At 41.3% G+C, this 20,125-nt stretch overlaps 1 protein-coding gene across 3 annotated transcripts in view; it reads left to right on the top strand.

Moving 5' to 3' along the window:
• Window positions 1-20,125, top strand: part of PACS1 (phosphofurin acidic cluster sorting protein 1) — an 80,177-nt gene that overhangs the window by 15,915 nt on the left and 44,137 nt on the right. The window lies entirely within an intron of this gene.

The raw sequence follows: 20,125 nt of genomic DNA, 5'->3' as shown, positions 1-20,125 counted from the left end.
GTTTGGAACCTTGATCATGCGGAGCTTGAAGCAGACTTCTCACTTCAGATATTTGTCCTAAACACACTGGAAACCAAAAGAGCCACGTAGCAATAATAATGGTGAGGCTAGAAGTGTGGTGAGAAACAACCAAATTAGAACAAGGAACAGTTTCCAACTTGCTATCCTGGCAGGCATGAAAACAGTATCGAGCTCATCCACTTCTTGGCCAAGCAGAACCTCCTGAGTGCTGTTCTACCTAACATTTCCTGTTACAATTTCTTGGCTGTCATATTTCATGTTTCCACCTTGCAATTTTTCTTGTTTGTATAATGGTGAGGCCATGCACTATTGAAGAACTATCTGGCAATGAATAAATGATGCAGCAGCTCTCCAGCCAACCTTAATGTACTACTTATGAAACTGCAATTACTAAAACATTTTATGAAGTTTATTACTAGATGGCAAGAATGACTCTGCAGAAATGGGCTCCTGAGATTTTAGGCATGTGAAAAAACCCTAGCTTTCAAAATTGTTTTATTTTGTCTTTTAAAAAATGAGCTGTGGTTTGGTGAGCACTGCTCTAAATTAATTTTTTCTGGTGGTTATTTTTTTATCCTTGCTGTTGGCCAATGATCCTAAAAACATGCCTCAACTCACCCTGGATGATGAAATTGTAAGGAACCATTAGCTATTTTTGAGGTAGTCTACAAGAAACAGCATGAAGAATTCTACCTGAGTTTACTTACAGAGCTTTGCTGTCTTTCTGTGCATCATAAGCTGAGTCAACACAACATGTGTTGATTTTGTAAATCCACAAACACAATAGGCTGATGGGTGAAATGGTATTGTGTGAAGGATTATTTACTGCTGGGTCTGCATGTATATGGTCAAAGAAGTTTAATACAATGATTACTACTTTATGTGTGTTTCCTCATTAGGGTCATGAAATAAGAATTTCAAAAAGAAGTGATTATGCAGCGTTTGTTCTTGGGAGTGCTATGGAACCTGGCCTCAAAGCTGTGAGGGTATTGAAATAAAGCATATATTTTAATTTCTGTGAGGATGTGGTAGGTTTGTAAAAAAAAAATTAATTAGTCCCCCAATGAGAATCTTCTGCAGTTAACCACGCAAGCAAACATTTTTCAAAGGTTAGCTCTTTCCTTTATGCCACAAATAAAAAGCATAAGCATGTGTGGGCAAGTATTTTTTGTTATACAGTAATGGTATGATTGAAGATCCTGCCTAGAGTAGGAGATCCCCCTAGGCAAGGGATGGTGGCATGGAGTAGAGCAAGGCCTGGAGTATAGACAGGAACACACAGGATTGAAATGCATTGGTTTCCTTCAGATTAAAATATTAAACTGATCTGGGAAATCATAGGGACCAGTGGAGATTGTTAGGCTAAACCTAGGCAGTACTGCAATGTGTTGGTTCAGGATTCAGTGGTGAGGCATTGACTGTGGTCAAGAGATTCCTTAAGATATTTTGTGTAACTGAAAGCAGCTGCTTGACAATACTAAGGCTTACCTGGAAGTAGACCCCAAACTATCGCCAACATGAGATTAATTCTCACTATGGTGACCACAGTATAAAGATTTGACACAGGTGACAAGTATTAGATAGCTCATTTTTCCTGAAGTGGAAGTATTTGCTTATTAAATGTCCCTCTGGCCCTTCCCAGTGAACATAGTACAGATCTTTAAGTGCAGAGTGCTTCACTGTTCTTGGTTAGCTTATATATTTTGTGCAGCTGTAGTGAAGGAATGAACTCTTGAGGTTGCTGAAGTCATAGGCCATTCAGTTTCTTCCTGGTAGTCAGCATATGAGGTGTGTAGTAATCATGCAGAAACTGCTAATGCTTAATCATGCATTTTATCATTGGCCTTTTGCTATTGGTGTGTGAAGTGGTGTACAAAAGAGTCAAAGCAGCATTTTCCTCAAGAGCTTCACAAGAGGATGGTTGATCAGCAGGTCTGAAACTTAAACAAATGGGGACCTTGGGAATATGGCTCGAACAGCTGAAAATGGGAGCTTCTGTGTCCCAGATGAAGTGTCTGCATTTCTACAATGGGTAAACTCTCTCTGTGTGGTTTGGACTTGGTTGAATGTCACTTTATAAGCCTCTAGTGAGAGATGAAGAGAGGCTTTTGTCCTGGTGTGTCCATGCCTCTCCTTGGGTAAAAAGTAATTTTTATACAGCTACCGGTATCTACAGAATTAGATAACGGGATAGAAAGGAGCATGAATTTCTACCTGGAATGGAGGTGAGAGTAGGGCAGGTGTGTGTATGAAGAGTATTGTTCTCTATACTGGGTACAAAAAGGACTGACCAGGCTTTCTGCCTTTTAGGTGTCAAAGCTGGTGGGGTATACATGCCAAACTACTAAATCACTGTCATTCAAGCTGTTGTAACATGGTTGTTTTAACTTCTGTATGCAGCTGCTGAGACCAAGACTCTTGACTTTCCTTCTAAAATGATGCAGTTCTCTTTGATACATACCCACACTTAATGTTTCAGAAAATAGATTTTTTTTTCAAATAAGAACTAGTATGAAAAGGGTTCTGTGTTCATTGTTAAGAAATTAGTTTCAATTGTCATAATTTTTGTGCTAGTGTGTATTTGATTCTGGCTTTCTTCCATTTACCCTCAACACTTAAAAAGAGCTACTGTTGGCTGAATGAAATGTGATTTGTTTTCTAAAATGGCCACATGCTATTTCGATGCTAATGGAATCCTGCTGACTTGTATCAGTTCTAATTATTAAGAGCAGGTTACTTGACTCTGTACAGATCCTATGCAGAGGGAGAATAATGAAGAGTTTATGTAAACAAGAAACAGGTGGTAGCTTAAATTAAGTTGCTTAAACTCCCCTGCGTCGATGTAATGCCACATCTGAGAGACTGCCTTGGCTCCAGTTGTGTGTGTATTTTTGTGATGATCTTATTTTATCTTTGCAGGTCATGCTGTGTGTGTGTGTGTGTGTGTGTGTGTGTGTGTGTGTGTCTGGCCCAAGGTCCACCCTGTGAGCTTAGTAGTGGTTGAGCACAAATTTAAACCCAGTTTCTAGTGCACTGACAACAGTGCATTCTGTTAGGAGAGCCAAAGCAGGACTTTATCAAGCAGCATATACATATTTTTCCATGTGTAAGACGCCCCCATGTATAAGAAGCCCCCTATTTTTGGAGAGTAAATTTAAAGAAAATGAGGGGAGATGCTCCAAAGTTGTCGAGCTCTTTTAGGGGGAATTGCATGCATGCCATCACCCCAGCAGGGCCTTTGCTGGGGGTTGGCCAAGTGGACAGCCATTCCCCCCCAGCCACTGCAGGCACCAGCTGGCTGGCTGTGTGCAGCTTCCACTCCACGCGGTGTGGGAAACTCTCTCCTCCTGCAGTGGCATGGGGGTGGTAGTGTGCCTGTCAACCAGCTCCACCTGGTGGAGGAGCATGATTTTTGACATGTTTTTTGAGTCAAAAAACCTCGTTTAATACACGGAAAAATACGGTAGCTCTGCAAACTGGGCTCTCATCTACAGAGCCACAGTCTGTATGTGCCTTCCCCTACAGCATGTGATGAAGAAACCAGCTGCCCATCTAGTTAATTTTTGAGGTTGAGAGACATACCTGGTACTCCTGTGTTCTCTCCTTTTGGTACATTGCAGTTTAGATAGTAAGATTTCATTCTTGGGAGAGTGGCTAATGTGTGGTTTTGAAAGTTCTCTACTTTGGGGCAAAAGTGAGCTAGATATTGAGGTCTGTTATAGATAGTTCATGTGGATCTGGAACAATATTTTATTAAGAGACAGGTTGATGGCAACTTAAGTCTAACAGCGTGTGACTTAAGCCAATACACAATGTTAAAATTGTTTTTTGGATACTACAAGGGGGAAGGTCTGTGAGGCACTGAGATAGTTTACAATTCTCATATTTAAATTAACTTAAATAATAGTTACTATTAACCTTTAATTTGTGGCAGCTTAACTCCTGTTGGTGTTTTCTACACCCACATTAATAGATCTAAGAATCCATGGAGATGACTTCAGGATCTTTCATATGTGTAGTACAAAGAATGAGAGTCTCTTTAAAAGCTGTACTTATTTGCCTTCTTATATACAGCATGACTTTTGAAAATATTAAGCTTGTTAGGTTAGGTTATCAAACCAGTCACCGCTACTGACTATTTGTATATGGGGTAGTGGTGGAAAATCTGCACTTTCAGAAAAAGAGTATTCTGAACTTCTCCTCTGCCTGCTCTATTTTCCATGGTTGTCAGCAGTCAAAAGATATTGAGACACAGGGTTTTCTTCTGATGCAGGAACATGCAAGTCTGAACAGACCTTCTGTTCACTACCCTGATCTGTGAATTGCCCTGTTGCTGACTCAGGACATGTTTTGGCTTGGCTTAGTGTGGCTAATTGGCTTTGTCATAGCTTGGAATGCAAGGGAAGAGAAGTCCTTGAAATGACCTTGTTGGTAGCTGTTTAATGTGGAAGTTGTGTTTGACTTTGGAAATGTTGGTTTTTAGAACATGAGAAAGTAAGTTGTCTGTTGCCTCATTGTGAACTGGGAATTAAAATGTCACGCCTAGTGTGACAGAGTACTGTAGTACTAATGGAGTGGGGAGTAACCAGGAGGAGAAAACAGAGCAACATTACTTACTTTTGTGTGATAGTTGAATATTTAAAATACCAAAGTAACTATTTATGAAGGAGGTAGCAAAAATCACATAGAAAATACCATATATAAATTTCCCAGTTTTTGATCTCCTGATTAATATTGGAGCAGAGGGGAACTGGGAGAGTGAATGCATCATGGTGAATGCACTGTATAGGCAGGGGTAGGCAACCTAAGGCCCAGGCCCATTCACCTTCTCAATCCGGCCTGCGGACAGTCCAGGAATCAGCGTGTTTTTACATGAGTAGAATGTGTGCTTTTATTTAAAATGCATCTCTGGGTTATTTGTGGGGCATAGGAATTCGTTCATTCCCCCCCACCCCAAAAATATAGTCCAGCCCCCCACAAGGTCTGAGGGATGGAGGACTGGCCCATGGCTGAAAAAGGTTGCTGACCCCTGATAGGCCATACAAAGCAAAGCTTTTGAAGAAACGGTGTCCAGTGTCCTCAGACTTGTTTCTTAGAGCCTGCTGTGTTAGGCATCAACTATTTCAAAAGGACAAATGAATGCCCAGTTGTGTGTTACAACTCTTCATGTTGTTAGGGACAGGGGGAAGCCTTTCATTTCAGAGTTTGTTTTGTGATGGTGGTTTTTCAAATTTGTCTTATCCTTGAGTAGAGGTGCCACTGTACTTGTTTTTATGAAGAAAGTGATTTTTTTGCATTATTTCAGCACTGGCATTGCTAATGGCACTCAGGGTATTTTTCTATATGGGAATACAAATTATGAAATTGATTTTAGTAGTGGAGTTAAGCACATGCAACTCTCTCTGCTTTTGATTTACGGTACATAAAAAGGACGTTGAAAGTGCTTCAATTTAGCTACACAGGCCTGTTGCAGCCATCATGTTCACAATCTCCTAACTATGGTAGGAGATGTAGGAGTTTGCAGCCTTTTTTTCTTTCCCCTTCTGTTATAATTAATGTAAATTGTAAACTCCTTGGGACGGGGAATTGTATTTTGCTTATATTTTCTTAAAGAGCTTTTTACAGTGTTGGCACTAGATAAATTTATAATTTTGTACTATTAGAAAAAAATCTCAACTCAGCATTAGATTGTTGGCAGCCTTCCGTATGTTTTAGCTTTGTTTGAAATGCTCTGTGAAAGACAAGAGTAGTCTGGTTATCATAAAGTGGCTTAGAAACATAGCTGCAAGCAAAATGTCTGGAGGAAGTAGTTACAATTATTGCATAATTGGTTGCATTATTCTGCGAATATTAGTTGTAGAAATCAATAATGTTTAGATGTGTAAAAAGCATGTAAAGCTAGATGACAAACTTGAGTATAATGGCTTTTAAATGCTTGTAATGTGTGTATGTTTAAAATTGCCCCCCAAAATACTCTATGGTTTTAAATTATAGGAGAGACCTTTCATGTTTTAAAGCTCAGAAGAAGTAATATGGCCCCAACACATGCAAATGGACATACTCTTGACCTAGATTTTGCCATGGAACAGGCTGGTGTGAATCCATTGATTGATTGGGGGAGGGGGGCTTCTAGTAAGCCAATTGTCATGGATGGATCATTCTCTGATAAGACTTGGACTGACAGTGGCACACTGTAACAGCTGGGAGACCCATTGACTTGGTCTGCCTAGACTTAAACAAAGGCTTTCTGAATGCTCTGGGACATTTTTCCAGTTGACATGACTGACACTTGGTTGAAGCTCTGGTTTCTCTTTAGAATGGTGACAAGAGTAAAATACACAAACAGGAAGGTGGACAACTGGAGTACAAGTGGCATAAATCCTGATGTGAATCTGCCTGGACACAGATGACAGCACATTTTTGGTGGCAGCAGCAGCAGTGAAGAAGATGTAATTTTCTGCTACCATTGCAATATCTAGTATCTGTTCAACAGTGTCTTTTTGAGTGATTAGTGGGTTTGTAACATCTGGATAGAAAAAAGTGATGATGTGGCACCATTGGAGCTTACTGTGACAAATTTGCAGGACGCTAGAAGCATACAATTGCTCAGATTCACGTGGCATTGGATATCACAGAGCGAGTCCTGAGGAAATGTCCAGAGCTTTTAGTCAGGTTATTTTGGATCAGTTCCAGCTGTTGATGAGCATGTGGACAAGCCACTTGAAGGAATTTGAACAACAACATGCCCTTGCTTATCATAACTAATAAAAACTAGCTGAAGGAATGTGACTAGGCAAGCCCAGGAAGGGGTGAATGCCTTGCTATGGGTAGTGGGAGGTACCATTGGCCCTTAAGGAAGCAGTGGTGCATCCCCTTCTCAAGAGGATCTTCCTGGACTCACAGGTAATGGAACAGTTATCACCTAATAACCAGTATCCCCCTTTTTTGCAAGGTGTTCAAGAGGATAGTGATGGTTCAACAGCAGATATGTTTGGAGGAAGCTGATTTTCCGGACTCATTTCAATCTTGCTTTAGGCCTGGATAGGGCACCAAAATTGCCTTGGTCGTCCTGATTCATTATGTTTGTCAGGAGAGGGATGGGGAAGTGCAACCTTGTTTGTTTTGCTTGATTCTTCAGGAACTTTTGATACCATTGACCATGATATCCTCCTCTAGAGCAGCGTTTCTCAACCGCTGTTCCGCGGCACACTAGTGTGCCGCGAGACGCTGGCTGGTGTGCCGCGACGTGCGGCGACGAGAAGGGCGATTTGCATTGTCACGTGCCTGGCGGAAAGCAATATTTCTCCTCCTCTTTCCCAAAGCTCAGTGCAAATGAGCCTAGCAGCCGCCAATACGCAACGCTGACCCGCCGGAAAGCAATATTTGGCAAGTGTTTCTTACAGTCATAATTATAATATAGGGCGGCACAGAGTTAATTTTTTTAACTTTTTTAATGGTGGTGTGCCTCGTGATTTTTTTCACGGAACAAGTGTGCTGTGGCCCAAAAAAGGTTGAGAAACACTGCTCTAGAGGCTTTGAAGGTTGGGAGTTAGGGGCACTGTGTTTCAGAGATTTCATTGCTACCTCCAAGGCCTATTTCAGAGAGTAGCAGTGGGAGACTCTTGCTTAGTTCCTTGAGTTCCCATGTCAATCTTGTCCCTCTTGCTCTAACATCTATATGAAGCCATTGGGATATATCGTCAAGCGCTTTGGAGTGAGGTGCCATCAGTATGCCAATAATAGCTTTCTATTCCACTTGAATCAAAAGAGGCAGTTCAGATGCTGAACCATTATGTGCAGGCAGTAATGGACTATATGTGGACCAGGAAATTGAAACAATCCAGGTAACATGGAGGTACTGTGTGTTGCAGGTTCTTGAATCTGGGAAGAAGGGAGATGGGTGGTTCTGGGTGGGATTGCATTCCTGTGGAAGAAACAGGCACATAGTTTAGAGACACTATTTGACCCATTTATGTAATTTGAGGCTCAGGAAGCCTTGGTGGCTAGGAGTGCCTTTTCCAACTGATTCACCAGCTATAGCTGTTCCCGCACAAGAATAGCTTGGCTACTGTGATCCATGCTCTTGTAACTTCCAGACTGTACGTTGCTATGCATTCCATGTGGGACTGCCATGGACTATTCAGAAACAGCAGCTAGTGCAGATGTAACACCTAGTGGGTATTTATGGCTGCAGACGTTATGCCAGTCTGAAAAATTATGTACTGGTTTCCAGTCCATTAAGATGAATTTAAGGTGTTAATACTGACACAGACCCTAAATGATTTGGAGCCCAACCATTTGAATTGGCGCCTCCCACATAGACATGCCTAGGTGTTAAGATAGGTGAGTAGCTGATAGCAGCACTACCACCTTTTGGATTTTAAGGGGTAGGGGCGAGTGAGAGGGGCACCGTACACATCATTGTATGGTTTTTTGATGATTGGTCAAGGTGCACCAAGGCCTTCAGTTGAGTGGATGTTTCTGTGTTACTGGTCTGTGCAGGAGTTTACTTTATTTTGTCTTTGGTTACTTTTTGTAGTTTTTATTGATTACTTTAATATAAATGCAGTTTTAATTGGGATATTTTTGTAGCCCATCCTAGGAAGGGGAGGCTATAAGCACTAAATAAATAAATACATAAAATTTGATTACAAGAGAAATTATGCTTTTAGACCTCCTTCCCCCCAGCTCTAAAGTTAATTCAGCTATTAAAATAGCTTCCATTTCAGGAACCCATTTCTGCTGCTACACTCGAATGAAAAGTATTTTGAAGTTTACAGGATAATTAGACGGCAAGTGTCTGAAAAAATTGTAGGCATTCCAATCAACAGTTTCCCCAATTGTTGTGCTCTCCTTATAATCTAATGCATGCTTGGCACAAGACAAAAACTCTGTGTGTCTATCACAGCTGGAATGTTGCAAAGGAGGGAAGGTGTTTATTTTCTTCAGTCTATTTTGGTTTTGTTTTAAAATTTTCCTCCTCCTTTACTTTTAAATGGCACTTTTCCATTCTCCTTGAATTTTCTTTGACCATGGAAGGATACACAGCTACCTTCCTATTACACCACATACCCCTTCTTCTGCTTTCATTATTTTTTTGAGGAACTAGCAAATTTGACTTGCCTAAGCTTAATGCTCGCTTCTAAGCTGATTTTATGAGCTCTGATTCTAGATCACATCTCACACTAATAGAATCATAATCTACAATGTGGGTAGAACCAGCTTCTGAAAGCTAGTTGTGCAAAAATGGAACAGTTGTCGATGTGTGTGTGTGTCAAATGACAGGACTATGTGGAGGCAGAATTAAGTTGATGTATTTGGAAAAATCTGGTTGTGCTTCCTCAAGGTGAGGAAGGGAAACACAGCCCAGAATAAGTAAGGAGGTAGTACAAGAATACTTGGCTAGTTTAGATGTATTCAAGTCTCCAGGGCCAGATGAACTACATCCAAGAGTATTAAAAGAACTGGCAGAGGTGATTTCAGAACCACTGGCAATAATCTTTGAAAATTCCTGGAGAACAGGCGAAGTTCCAGCAGACTGGAGGAGGGCAAATGTTGTCCCTATTTTCAAAAAGGGGAAAAGAGAGGACCCAAACAATTACCGCCCAGTCAGCCTGACATCAATACCAGGAAAGATTCTAGAACAGATCATTAAGCAAACAGTCTGTGAGCACCTAGAAAGAAACTCTGTGATCACTAAAAGTCAGCATGGGTTCCTGAAAAATAAGTCATGTCAGACTAATCTGATCTCATTTTTTGACAGAATTACAAGCCTGGTAGATGAAGGGAACGCTGTGGATGTAGCCTATCTTGATTTCAGCAAGGCCTTTGACAAGGTGCCCCATGATATTCTTGTAAAGAAGCTGGTAAAATGTGGGCTAGACAATGCTACCATTCAGTGGATTTGTAACTGGCTTACTGACCGAACCCAAAGGGTGCTCATCAATGGCTCCTCCTCATCCTGGAGAGTAGTGACTAGTGGGGTGCCACAGGGTTCTGTCTTGGGCCCAGTCTTGTTCAACATCTTTATCAATGACTTGGATGATGGGCTTGAGGGCATCCTGAGCAAGTTTGCAGATGACACCAAATTGGGAGGGGTGGCTAACACCCCAGAGGACAGGATCACACTTCAGAATGACCTTAACAGATTAGACAACTGGGCCAAAGCAAACAAGATGAATTTTAACAAGGAGAAATGTAAAGTACTACACTTGGGCAAAAAAAATGAAAGGCACAAATACAGGATGGGAGACACCTGGCTTGAGAGCAGTACATGTGAAAAGGATCTAGGAGTCTTGGTAGACCACAAACTTGACATGAGTCAGCAGTGTGATGCAGCAGCTAAAAAAGCCAATGCAATTCTGGGCTGCATCAATAGGAGTATAGCATCTAGATCAAGGGAAGTAATAGTACCACTGTATTCTGCTCTGGTCAGACCTCATCTGGAGTACTGTGTCCAGTTCTGGGCACCACAGTTCAAGAAGGATACTGATAAGCTGGAACGTGTCCAGAAGAGGGCAACCAAAATGGTCAAAGGCCTGGAAACGATGCCTTATGAGGAACGGCTTAGGGAGCTGGGTATGTTTAGCCTGGAGAAGAGAAGGTTAAGGGGTGATATGATAACCATGTTCAAATATATAAAAGGATGTCATATAGAGGAGGGAGAAAGGTTGTTTTCTGCTGCTCCAGAGAAGCGGACAAGGAGCAACGGATTCAAACTACAAGAAAGAAGATTCCACCTAAACATTAGGAAGAACTTCCTGACAGTAAGAGCTGTTCGGCAGTGGAATTTGCTGCCAAGGAGTGTGGTGGAGTCTCCTTCTTTGGAGGTCTTTAAGCAGAGGCTTGACAGCCATCTGTCAGGAATGCTTTGATGGTGTTTCCTGCTTGGCAGGGGGTTGGACTGGATGGCCCTTGTGGTCTCTTCCAACTCTATGATTCTATGATTCTAAGGTAGTAGAATTATTTTTCCTGATATTTCTGATGAGCGTGTTACTCAAAAATGTATGATCTTAAAGTGGGGTGGGGAACTGGATCTGGTCAGTGGTGGGTCAAATCCTTATTTCCTTCACTCTCCCCCCCCCAGCAACAGGCAAACTTTGACAAGTGGGAAAGTTTTCCTTTCCTGCATGGTTTGAAATAAAAACTGATGTGGATAAAAGCACATGGTGTTAGTTGCAGTTGTTAGTGATCAGCTGATTGTCAGCCCTTGGAAAACCCTATGCCATGATAGTCAGCAGTTGCAAAGTGCTGCGCCTCCTCATTTGCACTAGAGAGTTTTCCTTTGGGGCTTGTTGTTAGCACTGTCAGCAAGTGCCACTTGCAGATCAACTCTTGGGCACTCAGTTTAAGAACCCAGTTGGTCAAGCAACTGCCCTGCCCTGCCCCCTGACATCACGTATGAGTGTGGTTTGGGAAAAATGGTGCCATGAGTCCAGGGGGGCACATCCTGACCTAATTAGACCTGCTGGCAAGCTGTTCCCAATCCATGGGCAAGATGGTTTCATGTTTTGATTGTACAATGCAGCTTCATATTTCTATGCAAAATGTGGAGTAGGGTGGTAAAAAAAAGGCAATGAATGCATTGTTGTCATATCTTATTGACAAAACTCCTACTGTTTTTTGAGTGGAGTAAAACATGTACTTGAGGATTTAAATGAGGATTCTCACCTGGGGAACATTGTTATGCTATTACTATCCTGGAGCCAGAGCAGAAGATATATAGTTAGGGTTGCCATACCTTCGGAATTTCCCGGACATATTCAGAATACTGCAGCCACAAGTATACAAAACTGAAAAGGCCCAACAACTTTTTGAAATATGGCAACCCTAATATAAGTATACTGTAAGTAATGCCAAGTCTGTCCAGTTTTGATCTGAAGTAGATGACCAATGGATATACCAACGTTGTTGTTGTTGTTTAGTCGTGTCCGACTCTTTGTGACCCCATGGACCAGAGCACACCAGGCCCTCCTGTCTTCCACTGCCTCCCACAGTTTGGTCATACTCAAGTTGGTAGCTTTGAGAACACTGTCCAACCATCTCATCCTCTGTCGTCCCCTTCTTAATCTTTCCCAATGTCAGGGTCTTTTCCAGGGAGTCTTCTCTTCTCATGAGGTGGCCAAAGTATTGGAGCCTCAGCTTCAGGATCTGTCCTTCCAGTGAGCACTCAGGGCTGATTTCCTTAAGAATGGATAGGTTTGATGTTCTTGCAGTCCAAGGTACTCTCCATAGCAGGGTCCCCAAACTAAGGCCCGGGGGCCAGATGCAGCCCAAACGCCTTCTAAATCTGGCCCGCGGACAGTCCGGGAATCAGCATGTTTTTACATGAGTAGAATATGTTCTTTTATTTAAAATGCATCTCTGGGTTATTTGTGGGGCCTGCCTGGGGTTTTTACATGAGTAGAATGTGTCCTTTTATTTAAAATGCATCTCTGGATTATTTGTGGGGCATAGGAATTCATATCCCCCCCCCCAAAAAAATATAGTCCAGCCCCCCCCCCCAAGGCCTGAGGGACAGTGGACCAGCCCCCTGCTGAAAATGTTTGCTGACCCCTGCTCAAGAGTCTCCTCCAGTACCATAATTCAAAAGCATCAATATACCAACATACAGACACAAATTGCTACATTTGGGAGTTGCGACATGCAGCTTGGACAAATTTACTTAAACATTTGCTGGCAAATAGTTTTGCAAATAGAAGACAAGCACTTGACTTTAATCTTTCTCTGCTGCTTAAGCCACTACATGTGAAGTATGTATACAGATAATAAATTATCTCCACCTACTACAAGAGATATTTGTTACCATTTGTGGCTACAGTTGTCAGATTGAAGTGAGTAATGAATCTGATTGGGAGTAAAATGAAGTAAATGGATAAACAAAAATAATCTATAACGGGCAACCATATAACGTTGTTTAAAGAGGCTCAGTGAAGACCACCCAGGACAGGCAACAATTTGTGCATAGTTTGTCTTCTCTGATTTTTTTTTTAAGCAGGTCACAAGACAGAATGTTCTAGAGAACTCTTGTTATGCTGAGGATGGTCCTCCCTTCAGATTATAATATAATGTTAACTACCTGCCTCTGAAAATGTTTGTGCACAAAGCCATTTGAACAAATTCATTGCTAGCATATGAGCGTTGCAGTGGACATTTTTTTAAAAAAGTGTACCTGCCCACACAGGTGCTAGCCATTTTGTAGCCTAAAACATCCTAAGCCACTTTAAAGATTCTCTGCCTGATTGTATGAAGGCAGTTCTTACTTACCACAGGGAACCAGGTGAACAACATTTGCAAGCCTGTACTATGATTTAACAACTTCAGCTATATTTTCCTAAGGCTGCGGTCTATGAAGGGAAAACACAAGTGACAAAACATGAGGTTTGAGCTAGAAGTGGGGGAGCCATCATGAGTGATTAATTTTGAACTGACTGGGAGGGGGAAAGCGTTTTTAAATCTCCCCAAAGCCTTTATGTATACAAGATAGTAGACTTGGGCAGTCAGCCACCACTTCACATATAGCCTACTAGTACAAAGTCCCTCTCAGCTAGTGCTTAATGCAAAATGCCTGTGTGCTGCATGTGATGAGGATGCACTTTGTCGGGATATTTGCCCTATGAAATCTTTGTCCCAGACACTGCCTGTGGGTTATTCTTTTTAGCATTTAGCATGGTGTTGTTTTTAAGTGCTGCTGTTTCCCAAGTCCTTTCTTTTATATTTAACTTTCACTTGCCCTTAAACATAGGTGGCTGAATGCCAGCTCTTCAAAATCCACTTAGCCAGTTTTCCCTTTTAAAATGAAAAATTGCCAGAATGGCCATTCTCTCAAGCCTGAGGTTTAATGAAGTGTGAAGAGAGCATTGGTTAACCCCCCCCCCCCGCAACGCTCTATGTTCCATTTTTAAAGGAAGAAAGGATAAACGTAGCCTTGTGAGCAAAGTATTTGATTGGTAAGGTCTGGATTTTGCTGTTTTTGATCAACCAGCAACTAGCACAGACAAGGTCCGCTTGAGAGAGGCAGACATACTGTCCTACTAGATTTCAATATGGATGAAGCCTGGGTCCAATGCTCAACTTGCTCTAGAATAGGGGTTATAATTTTTTCCATAAAACCCCTCTTTCAATCCAATAAAAAGAAATATAGTAACTGCAGTATGAACAGGGTTTGGTAGGGTTGGGTTTTTTTTGGATGATGAGACTCATGCTGGCTCAATTTTGGATACCACAACAAAACCATGGTTAAGGAGAGTTACGTATGGTTTGGCATGATGTTTGAATGGAGAAACTATAGTTAGTATCTTTTTGCTCTTCCCATGGATGCAATTGCACCACAGAATCAGGAGAGCAGACCTGGTAAAAAAATGAAAGCAGATAAGCAGCTCTTAACTATGGCTTTGTGTTTATGTTTGGAAGGCTGTCATGGTTTGGTGTGTTGTATCGTCCTAGACCCAGGACCTGAGAGAACATGATTTTGGGAATCTGTAGCATGTACTAAGTCAATTAGGGCACCACCTGCAATGTTTTTCAATCTTGGGTCCTCAGATGTGGTTGGACTTCAACTCCTATCATCCATGACCTTTGGGTAAGCTGCATGGGGCTGATGGGAGTTGCAGTCCAACAATATCTGAAGCCCCAAGTTTGAAGAACACCAGAGGAAGCTGTGCTCCAAGTAGAGAGGCATTCATTTTCTATATTAAATCAAGTTATATTTAAGATCAGCCCTTAGGGAATTATGACTGCTGGGACAGCTGTAAGCCCAATGTCTCGGAATGGTCCTGTTTTCCCATCTGTTTTCCCATCCCATCTCTTATTGAAAATGCCTTCAAAGTGATAGAAAAGCATTGTTCCAATATTATTAGATTGGATAACAAAGGTGGATGTTAAGACATCTTTCCCTTAAGCAATTCAATCAGATCAGGTGTTTCTAATGCTCTTTTCTTGATTTTGAATAACTGTGGGTTGCATTCCCCAACCTTCTAATATTAGGTTTCTTACCCTGTTTTTTTAATTTAATAAACATTATACTGCTCTTCAACAGAAACAATCAGGGTGGGTTACAATAAAAGATTCATATACTGTATAGAATTCCTTCAAGATGTCAGGCTGAGTATTTTTGTGAACTACAGGCTGAGTATTTATGTGATTCTGAATAAAAGCCTTTAACTTTCACAGAACTACCTTGTGGTTTCTTTGAGTGATTTGGCAAGGATCCAAAAAGCTGCTTGGGACACGCCCAGTCCAATTGTCACACATTAAAGCTCTCTCTCTGTGTGTGTGTGTGTGCAGCTCAAGGGCCATGTGGCAAACTATTTTGAGATGCCTCTCAGTTTCTAAAGAGCTGGGTGGGGTGCGCTGGGTGGATCCCAATCTTTGTCTATTATATCAACCTGTGGTGGTGTTGGTACTTTCACTTACATGACATTTCATAAGTTCCTTTTGTATCAAACATAACAACTTTGAAAATAAAACCCAGATACCATAGTTAAAACAACAATCAACATTTTTTAAATAAAAACAATAGCATTCCAAATCACGTAATAAAAACAATAAAATGGCACTAACTTTGTTGCCTGAGTGGAAAACAAATTAAATATTTCTGACAGCAAAATATAACCCAGGAAGTAGCTTGGTGGCTCTTACACTACAAAGGACAGATAATTCTGTAGGGTATAGGCCACTCCAGAGAAGACCTGCTTCCTAAAATTTATACACCTCTTGATTGTGAGGAAACCTTTAAGTGGTTTTCAAAAAAGATAAAACAGTAAAATTAGAAATAAAGCAATAACCATACATGAGGCACAAATAGAAAATGTATATGTAGGAAATGCATATGTAGATAATTGTGGTTGATCTGAAATCATAATCCTGAATCTTGTGGTACACGATCCACAGCTTGACAAGCTACAGTGGGCAGTGAAGGCAGTGTTCTGCTCCTGCAGTCAGCTTCTGACTTACGTTTGCTGTAGGTTAGCAGAGCATTTGTTCTGCAGTTCAATCTCACTATGAAGCTCCATGCCTCTCTTGGTGTTCATCAGTCTCTTTCCCTGTCTGCCCTTTAGAATTTGCTGCTGTTATAGGTTCATCAATTTGAGCAGATGAGAGATGGGCCATGGAAGGCTCAGGTACATCTTGGTACATAAATGGTGCAGTCAGAAAAATTTTCCTTTTAAGCTTACCCACCCCTTTTCCTCTTCACTGACAAAGATGGATGACAGAACCCTTAACAACAAAATTCCCTTCCTCCTCAAAGCCTTCCTGTGGTCCACTCATTAGATTTAGGCTTAAGCCAGCTATTGTCAACTTGCCATCTATCAAAAACCTCTTTCCTAAAGGAAGTGTGTGTTGGTCAATGATTAAAGTTTTAAGCTTTCCAAGACCTAATGGACCATCAAAAGCCACCTCCATCCATATGAATCTACCTAACCCTTGAGATCTAGTGAGATTTTGCTATGTGTTCTCCCCGTCAGTGGAAGAACGGTGGGTAAATATGAGAGAATGGCCTATTTTTTGGTGGCACAGAGAAAGTGGAATGTCCTGCCTGGCCTCATTGCCTCTAACGTTTAAAAAAATGACTAATATATGTTTTCTAGCAGGCATTATCTGCTATACTGTTTTAATGCAATGGTTTTTCTGCTACTGTCTGCCGGCTGATTTGTTTCTGTGGTGGTTTTTGAATTGATTTTTTATACATTGTGTTTTTCTTATACAGTGGTACCTTGGTTCTCGAACATAATCCGTTCCACAAGTCCATTCGACTTCCAAAACATTCGGAAACCAAGGTGCAGCTTCCGATTGGTGCAGGCACCCTGGAAACAATAGCCGACAGTCACATCGGATATTCGGCTTCCGAAAAGTGTTTGAAAACTGGAACACTTACTTCTGTGTTTTCGGCGTTCAAGAACCAAGGTTCCACTATATACTACTTTGAATATGTTTATAGAATGGTGGATTAAAAATGCTAAAAGTAAAAGATGATACAGTAGTTTGAAACTCAGTCACTTGCAGCACTTCCCACTCAGTTCTGTTTTTGTTAGCTTTTGCTGTTCAGTAACACACACTGGAGGAGACTCTTGAGAGTCCCATGGACTGCTAGAAGATCAAACCTATCCATTCTTAAGGAAATCAGCCCTGAGTGCTCCCTGGAAGGACAGATCGTGAAGCTGAGGCTCCAATACTTTGGCCACCTCATGAGAAGAGAAGAATCCTTGGAAAAGACACTGATGTTGGGAAAGATGGAGGGCACAAGGAGAAGGGGACGACAGAGGACAAGATGGTTGGACAGTGTTCTCGAAGCTACGAACATGAGTTTGACCAAACTACGGGAGGCAGTGCAAGACAGGAGTGCCTGGCGTGCTATGGTCCATGGGGTCACGAAGAGTCGGACACGACTAAACGACTAAACACAACACACACTATTCTGTAGCCCTTTGTTAAACTAATTTTATTAATTTTAAATGCATCAAAAAACCTTAATGAAAAATACCTGTTGGGGGATTCTGAAAGAAACTGTTTCTTCTTTAAGTGTGAGAACTTACTTATAGATTGAATATGGATTTTAGCTATCTGGTCTTATTTTTAGAAGAGAGGTCATAGGAACATCACTTGAAAATTGAACTCACTTTGGATACAGACTGGAAAGAAGTCATACTTTAGTTCCCTTTTGCATAAAAATTGGTGTAAGGAGGAGAAAAATGGCACATCTGTGTGGCCTGCATGAATCTTGTAGCCCTGAATTTCTGCTTTGCTCTCATTACCACTGATAAATGGTGGATTTTTAAATTGGTTATCAATGCTTCAGTTGATTAATCAGTAGATTAAAGTGTACATTCCTAAAAGATGCCTTACAGTAATTAACTGCATCTTCTCAAGGGGAAAGGCTAGTTGTTGGCTAACCTACACACAACCTTGCTCTTAATTTAGATAAAAGCTTTGGGGACCAAAGTACAGTAGTAATTTCTGGGTGGAGTTGGAGTCACCCTGTACTGTGTTTCCGCCCTGTATTCAAATCCTGCTGGCACTTGTCTGGATCTTACCAATTTAAGCTAGACATATTTGAATTTTCTGTCATAGCTGCATTCTTTCTTTGCACTTCCTGCAAAAATGTCTGGGCTTTTATGCTGGACTATAAGTTTTTAACCTTGGTCACAATGAACCCACCCCAGAAGTGTGGAAGAATTGACTTGAGCTATGTAACATTGAAGCAAGACCATTCAATTCCAGTGGGAACTGTGAACTTTCTCTCAGGCAATGAATGGGTAGAGCAGCCCTCCCCCCCAAACTAAGGCCCGGGGGCCAGATGCAGCCCAATCACCGTCTAAATCAGGCCCGCGGACGGTCCGGGAATCAGCATGTTTTTACATGAGTAGAATGTGTCGTTTTATTTAAAATGCATTTCTGGGTTATTTGTGGGGCCTGCCTGGTGTTTTTACATGAATAGAATGTGTCCTTTTATTTAAAATGCACCTCTGGGGTATTTGTGAGGCATAGGAATTCGTTCATTCCCCCCCCAAAAAAATATAGTCCAGCCCCCCACAAGGTCTGAGGGACAGTGGATCGGCCCCCTGCTGAAAATGTTTGCTGACCCCTGGGGTAGAGTAATAGAAAAAACACCTGTGCTGTGGTGTTGAGGTTCCAAAGGGTAGTTTTGCAGAGGTGGAGGTCTTGATCTGTTGGCTCCAGTGGTGGTTCATCTATGAGGAAAATATCCTTCCACTCAGACTATATTTCAAGGATCCAGGTTTTTCAAAGCCAAGATTTGTCAAGGCAATTCAATCCCAAGGCAGTATCAAGAGTTCAGGACCCAGGAAGAATTAGGTTGGCAGCTGGAGGAATTAAGACCTATTTCTGTCCAAAATTTGTACAGCTATATCTTTTCCACAGACTTGTTTTTATGTTCTGAAAACTCTCCTGCACCATTGTCAGTACTGTTGACAAGGACTGCTTGTTGACAAGGCAGAATGGGGCAAATTCAAAACACTAGGAGAGAGTATATGCCTGCAGATTTAGTAATGACTGCATTAAAATAATGAAAACATGAGCAACCGTAACTTTAGCATCCAGACATGGGAAACTTTCCCCTCTAGTCTTGAGGTCAGAGATTCTGGGTTCCCTTAGGAGGAAGGGCAGAATAGAAATTGAATAAATAATGTTCCTTTGCACAATATCCAAATGACTTATACATGAATTTATCCAGGAAATAAACCTGTGAAAACAGGCTTCCTGCTGGTGAGCAATTAAATCTCATGAAGTTTTGAAATGTTGTGATGACATTTGTGTTCAAGTTCAGAACCCAGTTTCCTTCCTCTGCATGTGAGTACTCTCCTTCTGTGCTGTGTAAGGTAGCATTTTAGACTCTCAAATTTGACCTCCGCTTTCCCTGTAGTCATCTGGGTCCTGAAGTAGCCACACACAAATGACTTGATTACTGTAATTATCAATACTTTATGTACAATACATCCAAACTAAATGTTGTACCATATTTTAAACGTAGTAATACCATTTCAGAACCTCTAGGGTTAAACAAGCTAGAAATTTCTAAACAGATAAAAAGCTTCGTATTGTAGAAATGTCAATAGTACAACAAGAGCTTATCCTTTATATAACATTTCCATTTCTTAGCTTCTGCTTACATTATTATATTAACTTTATAATATTGACAAAATGGAAAGCTTTCTAGTACACAGAGAAAGAGATGTGCATGTATGTGTTAAAAAAAGGAAATAAAAAGGACTCATTCTCCTGGCAAGTGCCACATGGAAATCTACCGTATTTTCTGTGCCTCTTGGCATGCTTGAAGCTAACAGTCTGTCTCACTGAAGTTTCAATCTGAGTCAAATGGATTCAGATTGCCTACACATGGAGAATTCATGGTAGGTAAAGGACAAAGATGGTAGCATTGCCCTGCCTCCTAAGCTGCCTTTTGTTCTGGAAGGCTGGAAGAGTGTGCTGTTCTTGATCATTTTCTTGGTAGAAATATGCAGTAAAATACTGATTTCAACATCCTTGTTTGGGGAGCTGGGAGTGGAGAGGAGAGACTGCTCCAGCTGCTTTATAGTTCAAGAAAAGGTAAACATTGTGTCCTTTCACAATGGGCAAATGTATTTAT

This window comes from Zootoca vivipara, chromosome 17 (assembly GCF_963506605.1).
Source record: "Zootoca vivipara chromosome 17, rZooViv1.1, whole genome shotgun sequence".
Taxonomy (NCBI): domain Eukaryota; kingdom Metazoa; phylum Chordata; class Lepidosauria; order Squamata; family Lacertidae; genus Zootoca; species Zootoca vivipara.
This window is presented reverse-complemented; position numbering and strand designations above follow the sequence as displayed.